Source organism: Rhipicephalus microplus, chromosome 1 (genome assembly GCF_043290135.1).
Source record: "Rhipicephalus microplus isolate Deutch F79 chromosome 1, USDA_Rmic, whole genome shotgun sequence".
In the NCBI taxonomy this organism is placed as follows: Eukaryota; Metazoa; Arthropoda; class Arachnida; order Ixodida; family Ixodidae; genus Rhipicephalus; species Rhipicephalus microplus.
This window is the reverse complement of record NC_134700.1, coordinates 64978500-64991283: the sequence shown is the minus strand read 5'-3', so window position 1 is coordinate 64991283 and position 12784 is coordinate 64978500. Positions and strand designations below refer to the sequence as shown.

General features: G+C 43.7%; 1 protein-coding gene across 3 annotated transcripts in view; it reads right to left on the bottom strand.

The window, feature by feature from the left end:
- Positions 1-12784, bottom strand: part of faf (ubiquitin carboxyl-terminal hydrolase-like faf) — a 482217-nt gene that overhangs the window by 453998 nt on the left and 15435 nt on the right. For all 3 annotated transcript variants that reach the window (XM_075874530.1, XM_037429964.2, XM_075874549.1), the window contains one exon: positions 9455-9506. The gene's annotated coding sequence lies outside the window, so the exon portion shown is untranslated. The remainder of the gene's footprint in view (positions 1-9454; positions 9507-12784) is intronic.

Genomic DNA, 12784 nt, shown 5'->3' with positions numbered 1-12784 from the left:
CAGAAATAGAAAAAAGAGGGAGGAAGAGAAAGGCATTAGAAAAAAGCTAGAAACCCATAGTAAGAAATACGAGGATGAAAAAAATACGCAAAGAAACAACACAAGAAAGGTATTAAAAAAATAACGAGAAAATCAAAGGGAGAGAGAGAGACACAGAAATCAGAAAAAAGAAAGAATACAAAAAATTGAGAGAAAAATAGAAAAAGAGAGGACACCGGAAAAAATATAACGAAACAACGAAGCATGTCCAGCTCCAGATTTCCTTCGGTATTAAGACTACTAGTGAGAAGCTGCCTTCGTTTTTTTTTAATGCTCCTGTGCTGCCCTCTGCCATTTTATTTAAAGAGTTTGCATAGTGATCCAGTATTACCAGAAAAAAAAACCTTCCCCCTTCCCCAACATTGACATGTGTGCAGAGACAATACCAACTGCAATTTTTCCACAGTGGGAGAGTGCATGCGCTAAGCACGAAGATTCCTTGAGAACAACATCTTTCCAGCCACAGAATAGACCAAGCCACATGTATGCTTCCAAACAAGCATGAATGTGTATGCATCCGTGTTTACGCCGTTAAGCATGTGTACATGGCCTGAACACGTGAATGTTCGCTGTGTACACACAAATCAGATGCAGCTTGACATCTTCCTTGAATTCACAGACCTATATATGAGTTGAGCTCCTGGGTGCATGTAACTAACTTTACATTACAAACTCACCAGACATACAGGTTGTTTTGTGGGCAAAACAAATACTTCTTTTTTAAACAATAGTCAGACATCTGTTGTCTGTAACATGCTCTCTGCTTCGAAGTGGAAGTAATTTTCTGCACCTTTGGTGATTTAGAAATGATTAATTAACAAAAGAAAGTTACAAACACCTGGGCATGAAAGAGTTGCACTATGTACGAAGCGGCATATCTTAATTGGTATACAGCCGAAAAAGCCAAGATCAACGCACTCATACGAAAGGCGTACAAGCAAGCTTTAGGCCTTCCAAATAGCACAAGCACTGAGCGACTACTTCAATTGAGTTTACACAACACTTTAGAGGAGCTGATAGAAGCTCTACAGATTGGCCAGTTGGAGAGACTAGCCAGCACGCACACAGGACGAAGTATCCTCCACAAGTTAGGGATAAATTACCATAGCCAACACGGATGCAAGGTGTCAGTTCCAAAGGTAATCCGGGAAAAGATTGAAATCCCTTATCTGCCCAAACGTGCACCCCGCATCTAATCAAAGCAGAAGAGAAAGCAGAGCTGGAACTCTACTCAAGGCCTACAGTAGAGACAAGGAGCTGTGTTCATGAATGCATGCAGCGGAGTACCAGAGTCGCAAATCTCACCTTGCAGCAGTAATACACACTGACCCCAAGTACGTACTCCATACATTCTAATAACTCAGAAATCTCAGATAAGGAGTCTATCACACAGGCCATAATTTACCCCAATTGTAGATATGTCATCACCTACTCGCAGACTACGCGTGAGGAAGAATATCCTCCAAGGCCACTAACATACTCCTCCGAAAAGCCAAGCTCATATCATCCGAGAAATTCAAAGATACATTACATGGTTCCCAGCCCACACCCCATGCGAATCCCCCGTTCGCAAGCTCAACGAGGAAGCTCACCGCGTCGTGCAACGTCTCACCACTCTTGCAGCGGAGCTTTCCACGAGATAATGGGAGGAGAGTGATGGGAGGACAGAATGTTTAGGTTCTGGGACATTATCCAATTTTACCAAAAGTTGAGGCGCAGATTTCCACCACCTAGCTCCGAATTAGATCTCAGGAGGTAGACTGGAAGCAATTTCAAGCCAGAACATTTCCCAACCCAGTGCACCTAAATCACTCTATCCCAATTTATATCCTGATGACTTGCGTACGCTATAGAGTATAAGACATGCTACCCTAGAGCATACTTTATGGGAATGCACACAAGTACAGGATGCAAATGCAGTATCCTCAGAACAGCTTGAGGCACACAGCACTCATTGGCTCAGATCGAGAAAATCGAATATGGGCATTCCAGCGAGTACAGGAGGCAGCTGGGAAACGGAGTCTCCCCACCACCCTTGGCGTGGCCTAGGTGTATGCCTCAATCTACTGGTCTGAATAAAGTTGTTCACCACCACCAAAACAAAGTTTGCTCAGCTCGCAAAAAGTCACACAAGGCCGGGTACACGAATAGCAGAGCTGATGAGCACCCAGCTGGGGTAGGCTAGGCTTCTACCCTCTCACCTCTCTTTTACGCCCCTTGCTATACTACAGTCGATGACCAGCTTTTCGGACGCACGAAATTCTGGACATGCCTGATTTCCCGGACTCATCTATGGCACCGTCAAGTTCCCCAATGTAATAAAAAATTCGAAATTCCGGATGTTTATACCTTTTGCCATCCAAATTTTTCTACTTTTTATCGCTAATCGCAGACTCGAAGTCACTATCGAAGTCACTATTTTTGTTGTTTTCGGACGCTCGACCTACTGCACCACGGCTGCCGTACCCCTGAAACCACAAATGCCATAATGCAGCGCATGAAAATCCGTTACCAGCCGTAGTTTAGGCTGCATGATGCTGTGCAGCCAGTGTTTCCTTGGCAAAAGCTACGCTGTTGACCTATGGTCTGCCGTCGGCATGCTTGCAGACTCGTGGAAGCAATAGACCCTCTGGAACTGTTTTTGCCATGCCGTCTCACCTAGAGTGGACAGTGCGTGCAACGAACTTTAACCCACAAACGTTGCTTTTGACGATCTGCACGTTGCCCGTGTTTCAGCCGAGATAACTCTTACGGGCTTCACTGACGCTGACAAAGACCTCGAGCTGTGTGTGGAATCGACCGATGACGAAATCTTTCATCAAGTTATGCAGGATTCCGATGACTCCAGCACTGAAATCGAAGAGGCAGCACCTACACAGCCAACGAGCTCAGAGTTGACGCAAGCACTGACGCTGTCATCGGTGAACACCAACAGCATGACATGAACTGGAATTGAGGCAGACATCATCACGGCCAAGTGGAACGCTGTGCAAAGAAAATAAACGACTTATTTTTTGCGCCTTAGTATTCACAAATGTGGTAGCCCCGGCCACATTGCATTTTTTTCCTTTTCTTTCTTTCTTTCTTTTGGCTCTTTTCAGAGCCACCTAAACGATGCATTCGCTGAATTGCAATGGGAACCCTGCACTCCTGCCGCGACCCTCTATTTCAGTGAAAAATACCTATTAAAGAGCGTTTTCACTTGCATTAATTGTTTGGCCAGCCCAATTTTCCAGAAATTTTCGCGGTCCCTTGACGTTGACTGTACACAATACATGGCTATGCTTGCTCACTTTTTTTGTGTGTGCGCGTTCCCACGTCTTTCCCTCTCTTTCTTTATCTGCCTTTCTTTCAGTCTATTTCTCATTTTTGTTTTCTTTCTCTTGTAAGGAGGCAGAAAAAGACAGCATCCACATCTTGGCCAGCTGTTCTATTCAATCTTCCTTTGCATCGTCCAGCTAGCCTCGCATACTAGAGCCCCGATACCGCTGCAGTTAGCTATAACACTAGGCCTTGACTGCGAGCGTGTAAACCTGCCGACAGTGCTTCAAGTGGGTGGATTGGCTGCATCGTGGTATTCGTCCGTGACCAGTCGGCAAAGCAGATGGGAGATCGGTGTGAAGCATCTCCGGTGGGTAGCACTGACTGTTCGAGAGTTACTGAACTCAGCCATGCTTAAATTCCACCTGTAAGTTTGTCCTAGTTGGTTACAGTGACCGACACTGGCTATGTCGCCTGGGTCATTTGCCATGTTGCTATTGAGACTGGGCCTTGGTTGATCCCTTTCTCCATAACGACTTCGGAGGACAACATTTACTGTGTCTTGGTGGTCTACGACAACAGCCATGCTGTGACTTTGCAGAGAAAGCAGTTCTATTTTTCTCGGATGGACGGAGCAGGCTTTCTCGGGGTAGTTGAAGTTCTCCGACATGATGTGGCTTGGCAAGGAATGTTCTCGGAGACGGTTCAGGCAGGTGGCTGCGACTGTTCCGGCATCGTCGCCGGTGTTTTCCAAAGCTCTAATCTTTCTTAAACCACTATTTTGATAGCAGCACACAAAATGGTAGATCCGCCAACGCTACTTGCTGTACCAGAAGCGGTCGTTTGTGCGTCTTGCAGTGGCTCATGGGTTGGTTGCCTTTCTAGGTTTCAACGGTTCATGTTCCCTCTCTGTTCGGCAATGTGGCTTCTGCTTCTGCCATGCTGTATATATGGAAATCCTTGATGTTCTTAAGACCACGATTAGCAAAACCACGTTTCGTGGAACTGAGACGACCCCATCGGCAGTGGATACAAAAGTACGAAACGTGCTGTGCAGGCAGGTCTTTGCTGAAACCAACAGGAGACGTGTCAGAGACTTTGTTGTATTCTCAAAAGGAGTCTTTACGCACGGTGGAAATGCTCTAACATTCAGTTGGTGAATGATTTAAAGCGTGCAGATGCACTTCCATATGATCATGAATGAGCATGGTGGAATCCACAGACACGTATGTCGCAAGACATGGTAGTAGTGCAGTTAGATGGAGGCTGGCGCTTCACGTCCATTGGCCTGCAACAGGACCTGTCATAGGGCACTTCGCAAAGCTTGCCATGAGGGACCCACCGGACACAGGTGCCCCATCGAGCCGCTGCAAAGCCTAGTGGCTCAGACAATCGCCTTCTGATGCTGGGTACACAGGTTCAAATCTTCTCAAAGCAAAAAAATTTTATAAAAAGTTTCTCTCTTTATTTCTAATTCTCTTTCTTTCTCTTTCATGTACTCTAACTCTAGCCCATTATAATTATGGCCTTCCGCGCCAGAGAAATCGGCGCAGGCACAAATTTTCTGGGAGAGAAGTAGAAATGCATTGCAATAGAATGGAAAGGTGGGCTAGTTGGTAATCTATAATTGTTCAGCGAACTGGGAGCGCGAGAGGAACACAGACACGAAGCAAAGAGGAGGCACACTGCTGTGGCAAGTGCTGTGTGCCTTCTTTTTGCTTCGTGCCTGTGTTCCTCCCGCGCTCCCAGTTCACTGAACAATTACAGAAGTAGAAGTTGAAGCAGATGATGAACAAGAAAGAAGGAGAAAAAGACTGTGCCGGTTCATGTGATAAAATCTGCTAGCTCTACATAAACTAACAATTACCTAAAACAGCTCCACTGTTAAACTCATTCACAGCTAAGTAATAACAGCTGAGCTAAGTAATCATAATATGAGGGCTGTTTATAAAGATGTCGTGGCAAATGACAATTTATTGCATATCTATTGTTTAGAAATCCCCCAAAGAACACCTAATTTCAGATACTTATCATTCAGTCGCAAGGCCCCAATCATGGCGTTATCAAAACTGAGAGCGCAGGGCACTCAGGAAATGCCATCGCTGAGTTATTTAACAAGTGTAAAGAGTTCCACAGGAACCCTCCTGAGACCAGCGGTGCAATTCAGAGAAGGAACAGGTCCATGTGAGTGAATTTGTATGTTATAACTACCACTATATTTGGCACCCAATAAAAGGCAAACGTCCTGTAACTATATTTTTGTCTCCAGTGCAGCTATGAAGCAACAGCTATTTCATGCCAATATTATTGTTTTGGAGTAAAGCTTTCTTTGCTAGCCTATCCCGCTGCAGTCATTGCTGTTACAATAGCACTGTCACGCGGGTCACAAGACCAAAAAAGGGAGTGGATAAGGAATGAAAACAAAATAATGATAATACTGATGATAAAATAATATGATGACTGTTGTACCAAAAGTGATCGTCATTATAATCATCATTACTACAGCTTCACTATCAAACATTTATCAAAGTATGGGACTAGTCACATTATCAGGGTGGAAGATGGGGGTTTGACAAGGAGGAGGAGAAGGAACAAGAATCAAGCATAGCTCAGCACTCGCTCACACTCGTTTGAAGCAGTGAGTATGAGTACAAGTGAGTGCTCATGAGAGTGAACGTGAGAACTCGAATAGTATTATAATAACTGTTGAGGTTTAACGTCCCAAAACCACCATATGATTACGAGAGACGCCGTAATGGAGGGCTTAGGAAATTTTCAACTCCTAGGGTTCTCTAACTTGTGCCTAAATCTAAGCCTGCGGGCCTTAAGCACTTTTGCCTCCATCGAACATATGCAGCCCCCACAGACAAGATTCGATGCTGCGACATGCGGGTCAGCAGCTGAGTGCCTTAGCCACTAGACCACCGTGGCGGTCGTGAATGTGAATGTGAGTTAGCACTGATGAGTGTGAGTAGTCATGAGTATGAGTGGACGTGAGTGTGATAGCAGTGCTCATGAGTGTGTGTGGTGATGAGTGTGAACTTGAGTAGTGATGAGTGTGAACTCGGTGTGAGTATGAATGCGAGTGTACATTCATGAATGTGAGTAGTCATGAGCCGGAATGTGAGTGGGTACTCATGAGTGTGAGTGGGCATGAGCGTGAGTGAGCACTCATGAGTATGAGTGCAAGCGAGTGTGAACAGAGAACTCATGAGGGTGAGTAGGAGTGATTATGATTGTGAGTGAATACTCACGAGTGTGAGTGGGCATAAGTGAGTACCCGTGAGTATGAGTAAAAATGAGTAGGAACCTGATTGAGTAAGTGTGAGTGGTTCTAGTGTGAACATGAGCCCTCGTGAGTGTGAATGGAAGTAAGTGAGTATGAGTGAGCTCTCATGAGTGTGAAAAGACGTGAATGTAAAGGAGCACTCATGAGTGTGTGTTGTCACGAGTGTAAACATGAGTGAACCCTCAAGAGGGTGACTAGGCATGAGTATGAATGTAAGTGAGCCCTCATGAGTGTGAGTGGAAGTGAGAGTGAGCATGAGTGAGAAGTCATAAGTTTGAGTGGTCATAAGCATGAGGGTGAGTCCGCACTCACGAGTGTGAGTGAACGTGGGTGTGAATGTGAGTGAGCACTCATGAGTGCGAGTGGATGAGTGTGATTTGAGCACTCATGAGTGTGCGTGGCCATGAGTGCCAACGTGAGTGAATCCTCATGAGGATGAGTATGAATGCGAGTGAACACTCATGAATGTGAGTAGTTTTAAGTATAAATGTGAGTACTCATTAGTGTGGATGGATGCGAGTGTGAGCGTGAGTTAGTAGCCATAAGTAGGAATGGTGAGTATGAAAACTTGTAGCGTATACCATGCTTATCCGCCCAATCCTCGAATATGCGAGTGTGGCCTGGTTCCACTTCACAAACAAACATGTAGCCGCGCTTGAGAGAATACAACGTAAAGCAGTCCGTTTTATCTGTAATCGTTATAGGCGTACTGACTCACCTACTGCTCTTTTGATAAGAGCGGATCTACCCACCCTGGTGAGCCGCGCCAAGCTTCATAGTCTGAGATTTTTGTATCAGGTGCTACACAACTTTTTGAAAATAAATCCAGCTAATTATGTTAAGGTTAACAGTAAACACCAAACACAAAATAAGCATTGTCAGACACTTGATGAGTGTCAGTATCCCTTCAAGAACAATGTTTTTCGCCACTCTTTTTTTCCGCGAGCCTTACGCGCCTGGAATGCCCTGCACCCCACCGTGTTGACACAGCCGACAGCTGATAAATTTGTTAATCGAGCGAGTGAAAGCGTGCTGACTTTTATTTAGCTGTGATTTCCTGAATCGATGATGTCGCAAGTTTTAACTCTATCTGTACAATTTCGTTTTGTATTTGTTTTTTGCTTGTCCCAGCAATTTATCTGATGTTTATATTCATAAAGACCCTTTGCCTATCACTACGGCGAATTTTGCACTATGTTTGAGATATTTGCTTGAAATTTCTAGTGCTTGCAACATGTATTTTTAGTCTGTGTATTGCTTGTTTTTACAATGTACAATGTGACACCACTCCTGTAATAATCCCATCACGGGATTAACAGTATTCAGAATAAATGAATAAAAAAATAAAAAACATGAGTAAATCATGAGTGTGAGTATTCGTGAGTAGAAAAATAGTAGTGAGTGCTCATGTGAGTGATGGGTATCTGTGTAAACGTGAGTAAGAACTCATGAGGGTGAGTAGGCGTATGAACATGTGCACTCATGACTGCTAGTAGTCGCGATTGCAAACGTGCGTCATATTGTAAGTAAATTTACGTAAACCTAAAGATAAATTTAGTGCAACTTGGAAATGCCCCGAAACATTCAAATGCAGTTGGTAGTGAATGCTGTGTGTGGTACGTCTATTCAGTGGAAAAGTGTGTGAATGTGTGAGTGTTTTAAAAGATTACCAAATTGCGCTGAATTTACTTACAATATGACGAATTGCGAACTAGCCCAACAAGCTTTAATGAATGTGTGTGTACTCCTGAGCGTGAATAGGTGTGGAACACAGAGAAACAAGGCAACACACACACACAGTGGGTGGTCGTGCTGAAGAAGTGAGAAGCCCTATGGTGCTGACATGTATCTCGCAGCACTTGACTAAGCAAGCAACATGATTCCACAAAAATTTTCAAGGTGATGTCTTGCTACGTCAGTAACAGAATTTCCAAGTTGTAAGAAAACAGGAAGCATAACTAACAATAGAAAAATAAGATTTGACATTTCTTCAAGAGATAGCAGTCACTCATCGAAGAGGACGTTTCGATCAGCTAGCGTGTCGAAAACACTTTCGGATAAGTCAAACAATATGCAGCTGGCATTCTGATTCTGCCACTGGTGTACACTGTGTGCCCAAGCACCGTGGTGCACAATCACGTTGGAGCCTGCCTTGGCGCGTCCGTGACTGCAGCACATCGCCTCCTGTCTCTCGTCTCGCAGAGTGCACTGCTTGTTCAGTACTGCAGCATTCGATAAGGAGTTTCAGCAAGTTATAAAAATACGAAATGCAAATGAGCAACAGGACTAAGGTATTGTTCTCCCTCGCTGGTTGATCTTTTGCCACTCCTAATTCCAGTTAAAACACCCGAACACCCGAAATGCCTTTTCTGAAAATTACTGTTCCACACCATGACTCAGAAGTAAGCATTATTGATGCAGAAGCGGCCATTATGGTTGTTTTGGCGACGCACAAGTGGCTATTTTTCAAGTTTCAGTACTTGACGTCATCACAACTAGCCAGACTACAGCGTCAAGTAGCCAGAATCAATACTGTAGCCAGATGCAAAGCTAGTGTCGATGCCAGTATATGCATCATAAAGAACATTAACTTTAACATAAAAACAAAATATCTTATTTGCATTTGCTGAGCCTCGCTCAGAGCTGCTTCTGTACACAGGAGACTCATGTGGCAGAGTAAACTTGCCCCTGAAAAAAGGTGTCGGTACCCCTTTAAAGATCTAGACGCATTAAAGATTACTTATTGAAATGGAATTGGTGTGAGCACAGCCATTCGAACAGTACGTGTCTACTTTCAGGAATAAAATATGTGTAAAACTATTTGGATGTGGCCCCCATGAAAGAGCACAATTTAAAAGGACGCACCAGTGCTGTGGGGGGCAGTGCTCAGCTGCCAGTCATGGTCCTCTTTGGGTTCCTGCACAGAAACATCAGCATAAACATTCAGCATGGGTCATTGTTTCCTCTCCCAAAGCAAACTTACGACATACATTTCTCAAACTTGCATCTAAGATTGAACATTATACCTGGTACACAGGGAGTGCTTTTGTCAGTGATTTCTGGCACTTGATTCAACAATTTCACTTGGTGTCGACGCTGGCAGTGACAGCAGCCAAAAAAACAAGCTCTGGACATTTTATACATCAGCACTATCCCTGGAAGGGGCTAGTTTAGCAAAGTCAAACCAGTGCACAGATGGTGACTTTTGCTAGAATAATAGTATAATTGCTGTTGGTAAAGTGAGTGCCATCTACACCATATCTGTTGAGTCATCGTCGGTAAAGTAAGTGCCATCTACACCATATCTGTTGAGTCATCGTCGTGTACTGTATAACCTGCAAGTTCTTAATGGATGCTTTAATTCATCTTAACACACAAACGATATCATTCGCCAACACGGGTTCAATGCAGTGATAAGATGAAGCAGTAATTGCTTACGCTAATACAAGCAGCACGGTGCATCATCCCATATTCACAGCCGTTGTCACTGCCTTGTCACCGTTTAAATGGAAACGCACCCGACCAAATGCAATGATCGTATAAACGGTGAACATTAGGAATCATTACAATCAAGATGCACATAGACATGCAAGTAAACAAGTAATGTGGTATTCTTTTTTTTTGCACTTCACAGGCATGCATAGTAAGTAGAAAAGCAGTAATGAATAATAAATAAAAAGTTGCAAACTGTTCAATTTCATAACTGATCAATTTTTTCATTGGAATATATTACCTGGCTTTGTTACATAAAAAGTTGCTTAAACTTGAATAATTGAGCAATTAAGCAGAGTAAAGAAAAGTCTCACATAATGTGTGCTATAGTCAGGAATGTGCACTGCACACGTAACAGTCCAATTTGTTGCTGTCACATTGATCTGAATTTATTCACAACTGTACAAACAACCTCATGAAAGGTAGGGAGGAAAAGCTGGTTAGAACAGCTTGAGTGTGTTCTGACCACCGTACACAAATTTCAGCCTAACAATGATTTCAACAAAAATAAGATCTATATACACAGTGCTTTGTACATGGCTCAAGCACAGAAATGCAGCATGCTTGCATGTGCACATCACCTATAAAACTCGCAATAAAAACACTTTTGATGAACACCCGTGATAATAAAGCCTTTTCTCAGCATTTGAAACAAAAAGCGAATGTGCCAATAGTAATAGCAATATTTTTACTATATTAAAGAGCTATTCCTTGCTAATTATGTTTAGTAATGTGATCAAGAGTTCAACAAAAGTTCATCCGGTGAGGTATCATGATGTGGATGCAGATGTAATCACTGATCAAGTCAAGGTGAAAACAAAGGATGTACCAGGACCCTTGTAGATTCTGGACCCATATGGGTTCGCTAAACGTGATCAAGGAACCCGTAAAAGTCCCAAAACTGCATATTCAGTTTCACCAACATAAAAATGGCTTGGCATCTTAGCTTAATGTATTGCAAGTTTTTTTAATTAAAAGCTGTTAAATACCAACAAGGTTCAAAACTCTGCTGGTAATATTTTAGTGAGCGCTTTCAGTCAGTGTGTCGGAACAGAACAAAAATTGAAAATAAGAAATGAAAAAAAATGTTTTTAACCGGGACGAAAACGTAACTGAAACGTTATCGATTAGTCCTTCCGGAGTACAACCAAAATTCCTGAAATCGTTTTCCGATTATGAAAAAACTTGGCAATACGAAACATGATATCCTTGCATGTGCCCGCAGCTAGGGCACTTGCAAGAATACAGTATTTTACGTGCAAAAACTGTGATATCATTAGGAGGCACGCCGTAGTGTGAGACTGCATATTAATTCGGACCACCTGAGGTGTTTTTTTAAACATGATAGTCTTTCTTGGGGACCTTCGACGAAAAAATTTTGGTCTGTATGTACACCTGTCTGTTTGTCCACCCTAACGATAGCTCTACGACATTAAACGGCCAACCCCATCCGCAGCGCCCACCAATATTGCTCAAGGTTTAGCGTTCATAGTTGTGTGATTGTCTATTAAAAAAAGCAAATATTGCACATACCTGAGGCGCCATAACAACACGTCTATGTTTTGTATGTCTGCCTTTATACTAGAAGAGGCACACACAAGTAACAAAGGACTGTAGCGTTTATCGCGCTGCGCTGACAGTGCAACGCGATGCTCAAGAAGGTGTTTTCAACGTTTTGCTACGATGACACGGTGGTGGCACCTGCCTGTCGCTTTGCGTTCTACAGCTGTTGATCTTTTGCCACCCCTAAGACTTTCTTGATCACGTTTATCACTTCCGAGACTGGCACGCATCTTTCTCCGTGGTCACGCACGCCTTCGTTTTCGAAGGTAACTGCCAGACGGCGCTCGTGTCTAACGTGCCTTGATGCGCTTGTTTGCCACCGCTACACGCTCGAGGCACACTAACACAGTGCCTTCAGAATACCATTCACCGATTTTCTTGCACAGAACATCAGATAAACGTTTTGTTCACTCTCTCCAGACGCAAGACTATAGTCTTTCGATGACATTTACAGTGTAACATGTAGATTCGGGCCAATTTTTTTTTCTAAGCGCACATATATTTATTCGAAGTGTAAGGCGCATTGACGACAACGGATAGAGGGTACACACGCCTACCTCAGATTGCAGTAATAGTGAGTTTTTCAGGCAGAGATTTTTTAATAAAGACTCGCTAAAATTGTGCGAGAAGTGAAAACAGCGGCAACCAGAGATGTTTGTATAGGCCTCCCTACCTCGGCTAGGAGGTGCTGCGCCGCACGCGTTTGGCCGCCTTTCTAGCAAAAGCCGGTCGCTTGGTACACCGCTCCTGCCTTCTGCCTGCAATCTCTGAGCATGTTCACGCGCTCTGCGCGTGCTGTTGTCTGGTGTCCGTGCGCGTGCAGCGTCACCTCAGCCTGTGACTTGCTCCGAAGGTTCAAAAAGATTGTAAAAACATTTTCACAGAGTGAATCTCACGAGAATCGAGAGCAATTCATTGATAACCTTTGTGGGACCAAGCAAGTCTAACACGATGTCTTTGAGCGAGTGCTGTGTGTGCGTGTCAATGGCGAACAGCCGCCTTAAAATTCTATGACATTAAAATTGACGTGACGCCCAAATTCTATATGTACGTTACCGGTAAAACCGGCATTTGCTGCGGTAGTCGTCTCTTCTCGGTGCTGTCGACAAACCACAACCACGCATTCGCGTGCCTTTGTAT